This window comes from Mobula birostris, chromosome 10, assembly GCF_030028105.1.
Source record: "Mobula birostris isolate sMobBir1 chromosome 10, sMobBir1.hap1, whole genome shotgun sequence".
Taxonomy (NCBI): domain Eukaryota; kingdom Metazoa; phylum Chordata; class Chondrichthyes; order Myliobatiformes; family Myliobatidae; genus Mobula; species Mobula birostris.
The window spans coordinates 63,422,281-63,440,420 of NC_092379.1; the positions used below are offsets into that span (position 1 = coordinate 63,422,281).

Here is an 18,140-nt window from a genome sequence, read left to right on the forward strand (position 1 = left end):
AGATGTAGTTATTTAATATTCATCTGTTCTGTTATTCTTTGAATGTTTTCTGCCTTGGGCTCCAAGGACCCAGATTTAATCCTTCTTATTACATAAAAAATATTCAGGATGTTTTTTTATTTTGCTATTCATCCTCACATACATCCTAAAACTAAGATTATCTTCCTCTGCTTGAACCTTAAATCAGTTTATCTTCAGTTGAAATCATCTCTCGTTTTAGCTTTTATTTTTCCTTTCTATGGGCTTGAAGTGAAGTTATCAATTTGTACGTTTGGTGGAATTGTACCTTTAGAAACTGATTGAGGCAGAGGAACACAATATCCACAATAGGCAGGAGTGGCACCATGTTATATTTGTGGGGCTGGATGGTAGAATGTGAAGCTGATGATAACTCAGTGATGTTAATGAGCTTCATGTGCTTGACCAATGAAAACAAAGGGATAAATAAAAGACCAAAAGAAAAGGCAGGCAAGAGGATGGGGTGAGTGAGAAAGAAATGATGTTAAGTGCAAATAAGGAGTATAGGGAAGAAGAGGATGAATTAAAAAAGAGGCAAGAAGGGAAAGACGAGGGAAAAAAATAAAAGAACATTTAGGAAATTGGGAGTGAGTTAAGTTTGGGAGTTGTATTGTTCCTTGAATAGAAAAACCAGTTGTTTGAAAATTATAAACATTATGACCCATGGAATACAGCATGGATAGACCCAGCCACATTATATTAATATACCAGTATCTCAAAATATTGTTGATGTATTTACACAGTTATGCAGATTTCATTTGAATATAATTTAAACAAAATTTCAAAACAGCTTTACACTCTTAATCACGAGAGATTCTGCAGATAATGGCAATCCAGAGTAACACACAAAAATTGCTGGAGGAACTCAGCAGGTCAGGCAGCATCCATGGAAATGAATACAGTTGACGTTTTGGGCTGAGACCCTTCAGGAATGGAAAGGAAGGGGGAAGATACCAGAATAAAAAGGTGGCTGGAGAGAGAGAAGAACTAGCTAGAAGGTGATAGGTGATGCTAAAAGGGTAGGGGAGGGAAGAATGAAGTAAGAGGCTGGGAATTGATAGGTGGAGCTGGAGAAGAAGGAATCCGATAGGAGAGGAGAGTGGACCATGAAAGAAAGAGAAGGAGGAGGGGAACCAGGGGGAGATGATAGGCAGGTGAGGAGCAGAGAAGAGTAACAGGCCAGAATGGGGAATTGAAGAAGAGGGAAGGAAGAAAGGAAAAATGACCAGAAGTTGGAGAAATCTAGGTTCATGCCGTCAGGTTGAAGTTCCCCAGCCCTGAGAGTGGCCTCATTGTAGCAGAAGAGGAGGCCACAGAGTGACATGTCAGAATGAGAATGGAGATTGGCAATTAAATCATTGGCCATTGGTAAATCCTGTTTTTTGCAGATGGAGCGAAGGTTCTCAACAAAGTGATCCCCCAAACAACAGGAATAGTGCAGATGCTGGAAATTTAAGCAACAGACATCAAAGTTGCTGGTGAGCGCAGCAGGCCAGGCAGCATCTCTAGGAAGAGGTACAGTCGACGTTTCAGGCCGAGACCCTTCGTCAGGACTAACTGAAGGAAGAGTTAGTAAGAGATTTGAAAGTTGGAGGGGGAGGGGGAGATCCAAAATGATAGGAGAAGACAGGAGGGGGACAGATGGAGCCAAGAGCTGGACAGGTGATAGGCAAAAGGGGATATGAGAGGATCATGGGACAGGAGGCCCGGGGAGAAAGACAAGGTGGGGGGGAACCCAGAGGATGGGCAAGGGGTATAGTCAGAGGGACAGAGAACAAGGAGAGAGAGAGAAAGAATGTGTGCATAAAAATAAATAACGGATGGGGTACGAGGGGGAGGTGGGGCATTAGCGGAAGTTAGAGAGGTCAATGTTCATGCCATCAGGTTGGAGGCTACCCAGATGGAATATAAGGTATTGTTCCTCCAACCTGAGTGTGGCTTCATCTTTACAGTAGAGGAGGCCGTGGATAGACATGTCAGAATGGGAATGGGATGTGGAATTAAAATGTGTGGCCAACCAATCTACTTTGCGTCTCACCAGTGTAGAGGAATCCACGTCTCTTCTAGCTTGCACTCCTTTTCCTCTCTCCAACTTCTTATTCTGGTATCTTCCCTCTTCCTGTAAAGTTCTGATGAAGCTAGAAAGTTGACTCTCACTGATGCTGCCTGACCTGCTGAGTTCCTGCAGCATTCTGTAAATTGTAAATTGGGAATTGGGAAGGAGGAAATCAGGAAATTCACCAGGAGATTTACCAGGATGCTGCCTGGTTTAGAGAGTATGCATTATGATCAGAGATTAAGGGAGCTAGGGCTTTACTCTTTGGAGAGAAGGAGGATGAGAGGAGACATGATAGAGATGTACAAGATAATAAGAGGAATAGATAGAGTGGATAGCCAGTGCCTCTTCCCCAGGGCACCACTGCTCAATACAAGAGGACATGGCTTTAAGGTAAGGGGTGGGAAGTTCAAGGGGGATATTAGAGGAAGGTTTTTTACCTAGAGAGTGGTTGGTGTGTGGAATGCACTGCCTGAGTCAGTGGTGGAGGCAGATACACTAGTGAAGTTTAAGAGACTACTAGATAGGTATATGGAGGAATTTAAGGTAGGGGCTTATATGGGAGGCAGGGTTTGAGGGTCAGCACAACATTGTGGGCCGAAGGGCCTGTACTGTGCTGTACTATTCTATGTTCTATAAAATCACCTGAGAAATGACCACAGAAATCTCATCTTACCATATTAAAAAAAAACAGCTAGAGAGATAGTTTAGAGAGTCATAGAGCACTGCAGCAGTGAAACAAGCCTTTTGACCCACCTGGTCCATGCTAAAGTGCTTTTCTGCCCAGTCCAATCAACCCACACCTGGACCACAACCATCCATATTCCTCTCATGCATGTACCTGTCCAAACTTCTCTCCAATGTTGCAACTGAACTTGTATCCACTACCTTCTCTGGAAGCTCTTTCCACATTTGCACCACCCTCTGAATGGAGGAGTTTTCCCTTCGGTTCCCATAAACAATTTGCTTCCTATTCAAGCGAAACTTCACAGCTTTGTGGTCAAAGTTAAGGTGAAATATTCCATTACTCCATTGCAAAACCACCCACAACGTTGGTTTCCAGGCCCAACTAGCAGAAGCAGAACTAATTTGTAACGATGTATCATATCTGGCATTTAACAATCACCACTGGGTTCAGTAGGAAGTTTATTGATTTTTGGGGTTTATCCAGCATAAACTAAATGAACCAAATGGTATCCTGTCCCATAATTGCAGGCAAGGATAGTGGAGAAAGCATCTTTACCAAGATTCAGAACAGGTGACGTACATTTTCCTACCAACTACTGGAATTATTTGTGAAATGTTACTGAAAGATCTCAGTTTCTCAACTATTTCTGACCATTTTTATTGGTCTATAATTTAATTATTTGTTCATATATTATTATCCAAGGGTAGGAGAATACTAGTCACTTTAAATCTCAGTAGATGAAAGAAACTTTTTTTATTGCAGCTGTTGCTGTGAACCTAGACCAACACGATTACCAACTGATAATAATGATCATATTGTCTCATTCCAAAATGTTGAACACTTGAGTTCACATCTACCTGGTATTGTGTGTATAGCCTTGGTCTTCTTTTGAATTTCTCCTGAAATTAACTCCCTGATATACTTCAGAGTAAAATACTTCAACATTCCTTGTTTCATTATTAATTTCAAAGTCTTGCACATTCATCTTCTAAAGCAGCTTCTGCTATAGGTAATTGCTGATACAATATGTGCTCAATTGTAAAAAAAAATGATAGTGTTAGTATCTTGATTTTTGATTGTGCACAGGTGGTGCTAGCTTACTGAAAGGCCCCTCCCACCCTGGACATTCACTGTTCTCCCCCCTTTCATTAGGCAGAAGATACAAAACCTAAAAGCACATAATAGCAGTCTCATGGACAGCTTCTGCCTATTGACAGAACAATAAGATGGTGCAATATGGCCGTGCACCTTATTGCCAGCCCGCACTGCATGCACTGTGCTTTCTCTATAACTGTAATTCTTTATTCTGCATGGAATGCAAAATCCATGTCTCTGACATTAACTTGCCACTAGAGATAGCCATATTGGAAGGTCTTTGTCGGCATTTGTGTGTGTAAGACCTATTTTACCTTAAAATGTTCGCTTGGGCCTTCTGCCTGCTAGGATGTTGTAGCCACATATAACTGTTTCATTCTGATATAAGTGGTATGTGGAGTTTGCATAAGGTTCAAATTTCAAAGTAAATTTATTATCAAAGTACATACACGTCACCATATACAACCCTGCGGTTCATTTTCTTGTGGGCATTCACATTAAATACAAAGAAACACAATAGGATCAATGAAAATGCATAACAAATATGCACAACTAATGTGTAAAAAAAACCAAGCTGCTCATATATAAAAAAGAAAAATTAAAGTAGTAGTAATAATAATAATTATAAGTATAAATAAGCAATAAATATCGAGAATGTGAGTTGTAAAGTCCTTAAAAGTGAGTTCATAGGTTGTGGAATCAGTTTAGGGTTGGAGTGAGTGACATTATACCCTTTGCTTCAAGAGCCTGGTGGCTGAGGGGTAACTACTATTCCTGAACCTGGTCATGTAGGTCTTGGAATTTCTGTACCTCCTTCCTGATGCCAGCAGTGTGAAGAGAGCAAATGGCTGGATGGTGGCAGTCCTAGATGTTGGATGCTGCTTTCCAGTGAGGATGCTCCTTGTAAATATGCTCAGTGATCGGGAGGGCTGTACCTGTGATGGACTGGGCTGTATCCATTACATTTTGCAGTCTTTTCCATTCAATGGCATTGAAGTTTCCATACCAAGCTGTGATGCAACCAGTCAGTAAACTCTCCAATGTGCATCTATAGAAGTTTGACAAAGTTTTAGATGACATGCTGAATCTTCGTAAACTTCTAATAAAGTAAAGGTGCTGCAGTGCCCTCTTTGTAATGGCACTTATGTGCTGGACTGAGGACAGATCCTCTGAAATGATCTTGCTAAGGAATTTAAAGTTGCTGACCCTCTCCACCACTGATCCCCTGATGAGGACTGGCTTGTGGACTTCTGGTTTCCTCCTCCTGTAGTCAATAATCAGCTCTTTGCTTTTGCTGACATTGGTATTGTGGCACCATTCAGACAGATTTTCATTCTCCCTCCTATATGCTGAGTTGTCATCACCTTGATTTGCCAACGACAGTGGTGTCATCAGCAAACTTAAGTGTGGCATTGGAGTTGTACCTAGCCTCACAATCATAAGTACAATAAGAGTAGAGCAGAGGCTAAGCACACAGTCTTGTGGTGCACCTGTGCTGATGGTGATTGTGGAGGAGCTGTTGTCACCAGTCCAAACTGACCGGGGGCTGCAAGTGAGAAAATCAAGGATCCTCTCAAGGAAGTTATTCAGGCCTAGGTCTTGGAGCTTATTGATTAGCTTTGAGGGGATTATAGTATTGAGTGCAGAGCTGTAGTCAAGGAAGAGCATCTTGATGTATGCATCTATGCTGTCCAGATATCCCCGGGTTCAGTGAAATGTCACCTGCTGTTGATCTGTTGTGATGGGAGGCAAACTGGAGTGATCCAGGCCACTCCTCAGGCAGGAGTTGATATGCTTCATACCAACCTCTTATAGCTCCTCATCACAGTGGATGCAAATGCTACTGGACCATAGTCATCAAGGCAGGTTACCATCTTCTTCTTGTGCACTGGTGTAATAGAAACCTGCTTGATGCAGGTGGGTACCTCAGACTGCCAAAGCAAGAGGTCAGTGAACACTCCAGCCAGTTGAATAGTACATGTCTTCAAGTGTAGAGAAAAATAAGACTTAGAGATCTTAGAAAGTGAGGTCCTGCTTCAGCTGAAAAGGCTGAAAGTTAATAAATCTCCAGGGCCAGACTACATATATCCAAGCGTACTTAAAGAGGTCTGTGATTATATATACATGTGCTTTTCAAAAGTCAGTGAAGACTGGTGAAATCCATAGGGACTGGGAATGGGCTAATGTCCCAGTACATCAGAAGGGTGACCAAACTGACTCTGGTAACGGTAGACCAGTAAGTTTAACATATATCATAGGGAAGATAATGGAAACAATAATAAAGAATGAGATGGAAAAGCAGATGATAAGAAGAGGCATGTAAGCAGAAAGCCAGCATAGGTTCAGAAAGGGGAAATCAGGTTTTATTAATTTGCTGGAATTCTATGAAGAGGCAACAATAGAGCAGATGATATCATTTACTTGGACTTTTCGAAGGCTTTTGACAAGGTACCCCACAAGAGGCTATTAATCAATTACAGGAGGTAGTGATTCAGGGTAAGGTGTGTGAATCGGTGCAGAACTGGCTCAAAAACAGAAAACAATAAGTTACGGTGAGAGGATCATTTCCACACCTAGATGATGTTAAAAGTGGGGCTCTGCAAGGATCGGTTTTAATTTACACTAATGATTTGGATAAGCACATAGCAAGTAAATGAGTTGAGTTTGCAGATGACACAAAATTAGGGGGAATGGGCTGATAACATTCAGGCAGCAGAATTAATACAGTTAGATCTAGATAAAATCCAGATGAGGGCAGATAAATGGCAGATGGAATTTAATGTAAGTAAATGTAAAATATTACATATAGGAAGTAGAAATATTTGATATAAATATGCAATGGGGGTCTTGAGATAGAAAAGTGTACTGTATGACAAGGATTCCAGACAATGCACAGAAGCGATTGGGAAGCCTAATAGAATGTTGGGCTATATAATGCACTCAGTGGAGTTCAGGTCTAGAGAAATTCTCCTTAAGCTGTATAATGTGCACTTGTGAGGCCACACCTCGGGTACTATGTACCATTTTGGTCTCCATATTGTGTTAGGGATGTGAAGGCATTGGAGAGAGTTCAGGGAAGGGTGACGAGACTCATTCCAGGTCTGCAGGGTATTAGCTATGAAGAAAGGTTGAAAGAATTAAATCTTTATAGTCTAAGTAGATGCAGAATGAGAGGGGACAAGATGGAAGTGTTCAAAATCATTAAGGGTGTAAGTAAGGTTGATGTCAGCTGCTACTTCAAAATTAATCCTTCATCAAGGACATGGGGCTGTAGATGGAGACTGGTTAAGGGGAGATTTCAGACTAACATCAGGAAGTATGTCTTTGCTTAATGTATCGGAAATATTCAATGTGTCTTCAATGTATCGGAAATATCCTCCTTCCGAATGAACAAGATGTGAATTTTATTTCTGAGCTAATTTTAATTGATCTAGAAATCAAAAGCAACAAAAAAGGGTTTTATGGCAAGCTTTGTTGGGCTGAAAGATCTGTTCTTGTCAAAAGCTTTCTAATGTTCTAATGCTGACCCAGGTACCCCATCTAAACCAGATGCTTTCATAGGTTCACCCTGCTGAATGATGTTCTCATGTCAGACTCAGTGACTGCAATTGAAATCACAGCGTTATGTTCGCTTTGACTATCCATGTTTGTCAGTCAAAGTGAGCATAAAAGACATTGAGCACACCTGGGTTTGTAACCTTGTTGTCACATATGTCGCTTGGCTTTACTTAGTAAGAGATGATAACGTTCAGGCCCTGCTGCAGTTGCTGGACATCCTTCTCTGATTCAAGTTTGATCTGGAATTACCACTGCGCATGTGCACGGCTCCTGGAGGTCATACCTGAACCTCTTATATTCCTCTTGATTGCCAGACCTGAACACCACTGATCTGACCCTCAGCAGTTTGCGGATCTCTTGGTTCATCCTGGGCCTTGAGTTAGGGAAGACTCTAAATGATTTTGTGGGGGACACACTCAGACTGTTTTTGTAAAGTCTGTGAATACTGTGGCATAGTCATTCAGATCCTCCAATAAGTTCTTGAACGTGGTCCAATCTACCGACTCGAAGTAATCCCATAGCCACTCCTCTGCCTTCCGTGACCACCCTGTGTTGTCCTTACCTCTGGAGCCATGCAGTATGCAGGTAGGAGGAGGACAGCTTTCCCAAAGTGAGATTCCCAAAGTGATGGAATAGTAGGCATTCCTTAAAGTAGTATAAAAGTGTTCGAGTGGTATTGGGACCCTTGGTGCTGCAGATGATATATTGATGATGATTGAGTAGAGTTTGTAAGCAAGCCCCAGCATTGATTTGAAAGGCATCAGGGTTGGCCTAATGAAGGATCTCGGCCCGAAACGTTGACTGTACTCTTTTCCATATTTGCTGCCTGGCCTGCTGAGTTTCTCCAACATTTTCTGTGTGTTACTTGGACTTCCAGTATCTGGAGACTGTTTCGTGTTTGGGGTAGGCTATTTCTTGTTTGTGAATCGTGGCACTCAGTACATCGAGTGCTTGCATAACATCTGCCTTTGGCTATACGTAAACTGCAGTTATATAAGTACTAATTGTTATGTGCACTGCAGTTTCTAGGTTACAGATTTTTTCTTGTCATTCAGACTGCTCTAGACCCTGGAAGTAGACCCACAACCTTGAAAAACAGTTGTATCCTCTGTCCATTTTAATAGCTTCATTTATGTCTTGAAAACTGTAATTGTTCATTTGCAAAATATTAGCATTCTATAATGCTTGATTACAGTTTTTAGTTACTGATTACACTGGACAACATGGATTTTGATTCCTGAATTCTTTTAGCTGTATCTTACGGACTTTGGACTGCTGATCATGAAAATCACCATGAAATTTCCTATCATGTACCATTTTTTTTGAAATCACCTATATTTGTTATTTCAATCCATAATTCAAGTCAATTAAAATATTTCCCACAATGTGAGTTGAAAAGTTTTCTATCTTGTCCAGGAATCCTTGGGTACACTTAGGCAGGGTGAATACTCTGTGGCATGAAAGATTTTAGAAAGGCTATAAAATTCCGTGAAGGATTTCCATATTTGAGACAGATGTTTCCCATGCCAAGATTAAGGAAGGCATTTTTCTTCGTCCACAAATCAAACAGGTCATCAATGACAGGGAATTTGAAGAGCTTTTTGTGGGACTGGAGAAAATTGCATGGCATGTATTCAAGGATGTCGTTGAAAATTTTCTTGGTCACTACAGAGCACCAAACTACATGCAACTAGTTAACAACATGCTTCAAACATACAAAACCATGATGTGCAACATGTCACTAAAGATTCATTTTCTGTATTCCCATTTAGACTTCATTCCTGCAAATCTTGATGCTGTCAGTGATGAGCATGGTGAAAGGTTTCACCAGGACATTGCGGTCATTGAAAAACAGGAATCCATCAATGCTGGCTGATTATTAATAGACAGTTAAGCAATAAGCCTCAGGCACTAAGAGCAAATGAAAATCATCAACAAAATATTTTTAACTCAGTTGAACTTTTGCAAAATGTCAGCAATGTTATGCAAATAAACACATTATAGTCAATAAAAGTTAATAGTTTGTTTCTCCAAATTCCTAAGTGATACAAAGAGTCTGAAATTATATTTGTGTTCACCTTCAAGCGGTCTACCATAAACTAAAAATATTTCTGAGGAAGCAACAGTTTCGGAAAAAATTTGTTCTCCATTGTTATCTTGTATAAGAATCAATGATGATATCTGCGGAATGTCCACTTCTGACTTAATGCACATGAAATTTTGTTTGTATCTGGCAGGATCCCTAGTAACACAAAATGCAGATGGACACACTATATAGTATGTACCGTGCCTTAGGGAGGAGGTAGAAAAGATACCAAGGTGAGACTAATTGTACATTTAAAAATAATGAACTTTGAAAACAAAGATAAGCTAATAGAATAAGCCACTAAACTACTTAATAGAATCGGCATTTTGATGGGCTATAAATCTTCAATTTTCATGACTTGAAATAAATATTTCCTACTTCATTTCAGATACTTGCATATTCCTGAAAAGTTGACTTATGTCATCTTTATAACCTTGATATTTAATTACATAAGGCAACCCATCAATTTACCCGGTATAAACTTGACCCTTGCTTCCACACTCTTGAACAAGAATATGCCTTATCCACTGACAACTGATCAAAGGTTTTCTGATCCTCCCATTGTGCATGCGTTTAATGGACACTAAAGAGAGGCTTTCGACTTGTATTGTTGCTTCGAATAAATGGATCCAAAAGTGAAAAAAACATTCATATTTTTGTACAACTGAGCACATACTGATTCAGTATCAGAAGATGTTTTATCTATTTTTTAACAATTTATTCTGACTTACAATGTTCTGTTATAATATTCATTTTGACTTCAAACGGCTTCCCGCTGTAGTTCATTTTAAATTAGCTACATTTTACTGTCCTGTACTTAATTCTTAAAAAAAAGACTTTTATCCTTAAACAAAAGGGTCAGGATACTTGTAGTGCACAGAAGTAGTAACATTAGAAGCAGGAGTTGGCCATTCACCCCCGCAAGTTATTTTCCCCATTCAGCTGAATCTCCATTTTCATAGCTCTAATCCAAATCTTTGATGTCCTGACTTAAGTAAAGAAAAAAAATTGCTCTTATGCTTTTGTAAACTTCTTCAGCAGATTTTAACTTAATCCTCTGTTGTAAAGTGCGGGTCAAGCTGTGCTGAGATCCAGATACTGTATATGTTTCTATTGTTGTGATAATTGTTTTTATTGAATTAAATAAACCATTATGTTCTTACAGCTGTAAGTATTGTCACGTTCAAGTTCATATATATGAGGGTTGATTGATAAGTTTGTGTCCTAAGGTAGAAGGAGATGAGTTATACAGCTCTCGTTACATGCACGTGCAGTTCAACTCTTTGAGTGAAAATGCAGAAAGTTTGAAGTTAATAACTCATCTCCTTCTACCTTAGGCCACAAACTTATCAATCACCCCTCATATGGATTTCCAGAAGGTGTTTGATAAGATGCCACATAAAAGACTTAACCATAAGATAAGGATACATTGAATTGGGGGTGATGTATTAACATGGATAGAGGATTGGTTAAACAATAGAAAGCAGAGAGTTGGGATACATGGGTGTTACTCTGGTTGGCGATCAGTGGCAAACGGTGTGCCGCAGGGGTGGGTGCTGGGCAATAACGAAAGAGGCGACCAATTTGATAGCATCCTTTTTATATGAGTCAATAGGGTAAGAGAATTTTCTTTAAATAGATGCTTATGGCTTTTTAGTAATTGTTACACCTAAGTAGGTAAATTGGTTTCTTACAATTTTAAAAGGAAGGTTTGAATTTGTTGGTATCGTAACGCTCGGGGCTATTGGCTTGTGTTTATCTAGGGGAAACCCCATCTGCCCGCCAAACAGTGTCTCACGGTTGCGTAGTTGCTGTGTAATGCCACCTGGTACAAACTCACACATCAAATATCAGACAGCACACAATGTACGATTTACAGATTACACTTTATAAATCTCACTGGAACTATGTAATTAATAGAGATACAATATAAAAGGGAAAGTAAAAGGCGCCAAACTTATCAGAGTTCAACCACTTCATGCCTAACCGTTGGAGCTCAATTAACGGGGTTCTCTTTCCACCATGTGATCTCCTCTGACCCCTTGACTCGCCGCTCGGGTCCAACCACAGTGTCGACCAAAGCGTGACCAGCACATCCTTCCTCTTCGGGTCTCCTCCCAAAAAGCTGTCAAACCACACGGTTCCCAGCCATATGAGACAGAATATCGCCCACAGAAAGAATAACATGGACACTCATTGGTTTGTTCTTCTCCTTATCAATAATATAACCCAAACAAACAGGGAGAGAGAGATCTCCTTACATCGCAGTTATTATTACAGAAAAGCCATTTTTATTATAGCATAACAAAGAAGCCATTTTATTAGCCTTAGCAGTAACAGAAAAGAAGAAACCCCTTACAGTATCAAGTTATTCAAAGGGAAAAGTTCACTTTTATGTAGGTTTAATTTAGAACCTGAGAACTGGCTAAGACAGGAGAGTAAAGAAAGCGCATGGGGTAACGAAGTCTCAACATTAGAAATAAATAGCAGCAGATCATCAGTGTACAGCGAGGCTTTATGAATAGTGTCTCTCCTTAAAATACCGGTGATATCATTAGATTCTCGAAAGGCAATGGCTAAAGGTTCTGAGGCCAGATCAAAAAGCAAAGGGCTCAACGGACAGCCTTGTCTACTGCCACATTGAAGCTTAAATGGTTTGGAATTATGAGAATTAGTGATAACCCTAGCGGAAGGAGATAAATAAAGTAATTAAGTCCATTGATTGAAAACGGGTCCAAAATTGAAATTTTCTAAAATTTTAAATAAATAATTCCATTCAACTTTATTGAAAGCTTTCTCAGCATCTAGGGATACCACACATGCCGATATCATGTTAGAAGGAGAATAAATGACATTTAATCACCAACGAATATTAAAGTAAGAATATCGATTTTTGATAAATCCAATTTGGTTATCGGAAATGACAGATGGTAAAATATTTTCAATCCTATGGGCCAAAAATTTAGATAGGATCTTAGTATCAACATTAAGTAAAGAAATTTGTTTATAAGAAGAGCATTCAGTTGGATCCTTATTCTTTTTAAGGATAAGTGAAATGGAAGCCTCATAATAAGATTGAGGGAGTCTGCCCCACTTGAATGAATCAGAAAAAACTGAATATAAATGAGGTATGAGCAGTGAGGAAAAGATCTTGTAAAACTCTCCAGAAAATCCATCTGGACCCGGAGCTTCCCTCAAATATAATGAGCGCACAGCCTCAACAATTTCCTCAAAAGAAATAGGTTGTTCCAACAGCTTTCTGTTGTTGGCAGAAATTGTAGGAATGTTTAGCTGGTCTAAAAAATTGTTCATTACAGTGTTATCCTTAGAAGATTCAGAACTATAGAGTTTAGAATGAAATTCTCTATAAGTATCATTTATTTCTAAATAATCAGTTGTCCTATCATCATTAGCTTTGCATATTTCTTTAATCTGCTGTTTTGCTATAAAGGTTTTAATTTGATCAGCCAATAATTTATCTGGTTTATCTCCATGAATATAAAATTGACTTTTATCTTTTAGGAGTTGGGTTTCAATTGGATAGATTAAAAGGAGATCATATGTAGTTTTAGTTTCAACATGTCTTTTATATAAGGCAGTTTCTGGAGCCAAGGCATACTCTTGGTCTAATTGTTTCTGCTGATTAGCTAAATCACTTCTCTCTTTATTAGCTTTTTTCTTAATACTTGCAATATAAGAAATAATTTGTCCTCTAATATACACCTTAAAGGCATCCCATCTGATAAAACTAGAAGTCTCCTCTAACGTATTCTCTTCAAAAAAAAGAGTAATTTGTATCTCCATGAACTTTAAAAAAACCTTTATCAGATAACAAAGTTAAATTAAATCGCCAAAACCTATTTGTTTGAAGAAGACCAGGGAGATTTAAAGATAGGAGTACAGGAGCGTGATCTGAGACAGCAACCTCTTTATATTCACAGGATCGAACTGATGGAATCATTTGGCTATCAATAAAAAAAAATCAATCCTGGAATATGTAAGTTGGACATTAGAGAAAAATGAATATTCCTTGTCTACTGGATGAAAAAAAGGCCAAGCATTAACAATACCACATTTCATTAAAAAAGATTTAATAAACACAGCTGATTTATTTGGTATCATTAGTTTAGAAGATGAACGATCTAAAGCTGAATCTAAGCAACAATTAAAGTCTCCACCCACCACCAATGAGTACAGACATAGATCTGGCAAAAATAAAAAAAAAGCTCAAAGAAACCTGTATTCGGAGCATACACATTGGCAAATACCATTAGTTTGTTATTTAGTTTCCCTGATACTATAACAAAATCCCCATTAGTATCAGAAATTACTTTATGTTGAACAAAGAGAACTTTATTATCTATAAGGATTGAAGCTTCTCTGGCTTTGGCCTGAAACAAGGAATGGAAATGAGATCTTCTCCATCGATTAAAAAGGCGTGAATTGTCACACTTAAGTACATGGGCTTCTTGAAGAAAAACCATTTGTACCTTAAGTTTTTTAATATAGACAAAAATCTTATTTCTTTTCATGGGGTGATTTAGCCCTTTCATGTCAAAACTAAGTAAATTAATACCTTGATCCATTTTAAAAGTATTTGTATGAAAGGTTAAAGTAGCAATCAGAGAAATGTATATTAAACCCAAATAATATACCTTGAGATATATTAGCTAAGCAATAGAATTGACTAGATTCCCAAATCAGCTTCAAGAGAAAAGAACTCCGCATCCCACTCCCTCCTCCCAAAGAGAGAAAATCGGTCAAAGAACAACCACTATCTACTCCTATTGAAAACATCCCATTAGAAAGCCTGTTGGAACTGCTCCAAAGAATTCAAGGTTATTTACTGTTCCAACCAAGACTAAATAATATACAGTAAAAAAAAACAAGCTTAGACAGGTTTATCAAACAGAAAGGGCAATTATTCATACTGAAAAATATTAAACAGTCATTTTTTATATATAGTATTTCTGTTTTTGCAGGATTTTTAATCTATTTAATATATGTATACAGTCATTTTTTGAATCTAAAAATTCTTGCACCTGCTCCTTTGTAGAAGACCATTTAAATGATCCATCTTCCATTGTGATTCTCAGTCAAGCTGGAAAATGAAGAGAAGGCTTAAAAATTTGGCTGTATAGCTTCGCCGTAACTTTTTTAAACTTAACACGTTCTGCCATAACTTCTGATGAAAAATCTTCAACAATACACATCTTCTGACCTTGGTAGTCAATCATACCTTTTCCATGAGCATCACGAATCAGACGGTCCTTTATCTGAAATTCACGAAAACATATAATGACTGATCTTGGTTTTGATTTTGAAGTCGATCTGCAGATGGGCAATCTGTGAGCACTATCAATCAAAGGCAGAGACTTTATAATATCAGGGAATAATTCCATCAAAAGGTTTGCAAAGAATTCTTTAGATTATCTCCTTCCGTTTGCTCTTTAAGTCCCAAGATTCGTAAGTTGTTTCTCCTACTTCTGTTTTCCAAATCAATAATCTTCTGTCTCAGAGTTTAGGGTCAGAGTTTACATCAGCGGGGCTTGGTTATTTTTGAGGAGGGTTGGATGACCTGAATCTCTTCAGAGGGCCCTAGCATGGACACAGAACCCCATCTCCCTGAGAGGTCTCCCTGCAGTCGCTCAGACCGCTCTACGGTCCTATATCATCATGGAGTCCGGTGGAGGAGTGCCAACTTCCTGGAGTTGGGTTACAGAACTGATCCCCATTCTGGATACAACCTGGAGGAGTTTCAATGACCCAAGACTCATTTCAGTGGTGGGGCAATCTCCAGGGAGTTGGGGGAGTCTGCAGACATTATCGTTCACCAGTTAGTGGGATCAATTAATGGTTGCCATGGTAACGTGGCAGTTAGTGCGTCGCTATTACAGTTCAGGGTGTTGGAGTTCAGAGTTCAATTCCAGTGTCATCTGTAAGGAGTCTCTGTCTGTCCTCCCCATGGAATGCATGGGTTTTCCCTGGGTTCTCTGGTTTCCTTCCACAGTCCAAAGAAGTACCGGGTGGGTTCATCGGTCATTGTAAATTGTCCCATGATTAGGGTAGGGTTAATCAGGGTTGTTGAGGATTGCTGAGGCAGTGTTTACTGAAGGGCCAGAACCCCTGACTCCATGGTTTTTTGCCACATAGGTAGATAAATAAATAAATAAAACCTATAACATTCAGTTCAAATGTGGAGAAAATGTTGGGAAACTGGAGTATTCCTGGAAACTACAGTGTGGAACAAGCTGCCTGAGCAAGTGGTGGATGTCATTTCGATTTCAAAGTTTAAGAGAAGCTTGGATTGGTACATGGATGGGAGAGATGGATGGCTATGGTTTGGGTGCAGGTTGATGGGACAAGGCAGCTTAAATGGTTCAGCATGGACTGGATAGGCCGAGGGGCCTTGTGTCTGTGCTGTAGTTTTCTGTGACTCTGTGACTCTGTGACTCAGTATTTTGTTGAACTTGGATTGTTTTTCATACAGCTTTTGCAAATCATCTATTCTTTCGTCCAGTATAGTAATAACCTCATCATGTTCCTTTATCATCTTACCATGCTCGGTTAGAGTTGCTTGGATATTATCTAATTTCATACCTATTTGTTTAATTTCAGTGCTGATTTTTTGAGAATCAGCTGACACTGTGTTGAAACTCTTAAGTAAGCTTTTGAATTGAGTCTGTAATAGCTTCCAAAGCTGCTTTGGTAGTCATAGTAATATAATAACCCATCTAACAGTAGCATTTCAAAAGGTTGGAGACAAAAGTAAGTAAGTTAGGAGCAGCAGCAGAGAGCTGCTACTCCATCAGTGGCCACCAGGCAAATCACTGTGATAATTGTTTTTATTGAATTAAATAAACCATTGTGTTTTTACATTTGTAAGTATTGTTACGTTCAAGTTCATATATACGAGGAGTGATTGTTAAGTTTGTGGCCTAAGGTAGAAGGAGATGAGTTATACAACTCTCGTTACATGCACGTGCAGTTCAACTGTTTGAGTGAAAATGCAGAAAGTTTGAATTTAATAACTCATCTCCGTCTACCTTAGGCCCCGAACTTATCAATCACCCCTCATATGGATTTCCAAAAGGCGTTTGATAAGATGCCGCATAAAAGACTTAACCATAAGATAAGGATGCATTGAATTGGGGTGATGTATTAACATGGATAGAGGATTGGTTAAACAATAGAAAGTAGAGAGTTGGGATACATGGGTGTTACTCTGGTTGGCAATCAGTGGTGAGCGGTGTGCAGCAGGGGTGGGTGCTGGGCCCACAACTGTTCACAATATACATTAATGATCTGGAAGGGGTCTGTGTATTGTATCTAAGTTTGCTGATGAAACTAATTTGAGTGGAAAAGCAAATTGTGCAGAGGATACAGAGAGTCCGTAAAGAGATATAGATAGGTTAAGTGAAGGGGCAAGAGTCTGGCAGATGGAGTACAATGTTAGTAAATGCGTGGTCATCCACTTTAGAAGGAAAAATAGAAGATCAGATTATTATTTAAATGGGAAAAGTTTGTAACATGCTGCTGCGCAGAAGGACTTGAGAGTGCTTGTGCATGAATTGCAAAAGATCGGTTTGCAGATGCAGCATGCTATCAAGAAGGCAATTGGAATTTTGCCCTTCATTGCTAGAGGAATTGAATCTAAGAGCAGGGAGGTTATGCTGCAACTGTGCAGGGTACTGGTGAGGCCACATCTGGAGTACTGTGTGCTGTTCTGGTCTCCTTACTTGAAGAAGGATATACTGGCTTTGCAGGTGGTGCAGAGGATGTTCACCAGGTTGATTCCAGAGAAAATGAGGAGAGATTGAGTCACCTGGAACTGTACTTGCTGGAATTCAGAAGAATAAGTGGAGATATTATAGAAACATATAAAATTATGAACGGGATAGATGAGTTAGAGGCAGGAAAGTTGTTTCCACTGGTAGGTGAGACTAGAACAAGGGGACATAGCCTCAGGATTCAGGGGAGTAAGTTTAGGATGGAGATGAGGAGGAACTGCTTTTCCTAAACAATAGTGAATCTGTAGAATTCTCTGCCCAGTGAAGCAGTGGAGGCTACCTCAGTAAATATATTAAAGACAAGGTTGGATAGATTTTTTGCATAGTAGGGAAATTAAGGTTATGGGGAAAGGCAGGTAGGTGGAGATAAGTCCATGGCCAGATCAGATCAGCCATGATCTTATTGAATGGTGGAGCAGGTTCGATGGGCCAGATGGCCGACTTCTGCTTCTATTTCTTATGCTTTTCTGTTCTTATATATAAATAGACATATATATATATATATATTATATATACACACATACTGTATATATAAATCACACACAGTACATAAAACAAAATATCACTACAAGTAAGTTAATAAAGTATAGTTCAAAATGCATGTAATACGCAGCACAGGTAAACAGTGAATGGTACAGTAAACAGCTCGCTGTCCTAGTGATGAGACCTTGGTGTTGGCAGGGTATTCATTAGTCTCACAGCCTGGGGGAAGAATCTGTTACCTAGTCTGTAAATTCTAGGCCTGATGCTTCATAGTCCTGATACTGTCATACTTGTTGTGACTTTAAAAGAACCATTCAGAGATACAACAGGTCTTAATTCTTCAAGCCTCCACCAACTTGTGGGGGC

At 39.2% G+C, this 18,140-nt stretch overlaps 1 protein-coding gene and 1 long non-coding RNA gene across 3 annotated transcripts in view; one reads left to right on the forward strand and one right to left on the reverse strand.

Moving 5' to 3' along the window:
• The window catches only part of LOC140204068 (connector enhancer of kinase suppressor of ras 2), an 807,212-nt gene that overhangs the window by 130,535 nt on the left and 658,537 nt on the right, over positions 1 to 18,140 (forward strand). The window lies entirely within an intron of this gene.
• LOC140204069 (uncharacterized) overlaps positions 12,463 to 18,140 on the reverse strand; it is a 115,978-nt gene continuing 110,300 nt past the window's right edge. Inside the window, exons 4-5 of one of the 2 annotated variants that reach the window (XR_011887514.1) lie at positions 14,741 to 14,777; positions 12,463 to 14,602 (exon numbers count right to left, since the gene is read on the reverse strand). This is a non-coding gene — a long non-coding RNA (uncharacterized lncRNA). The other variant, XR_011887513.1, reaches the window with a different exon arrangement.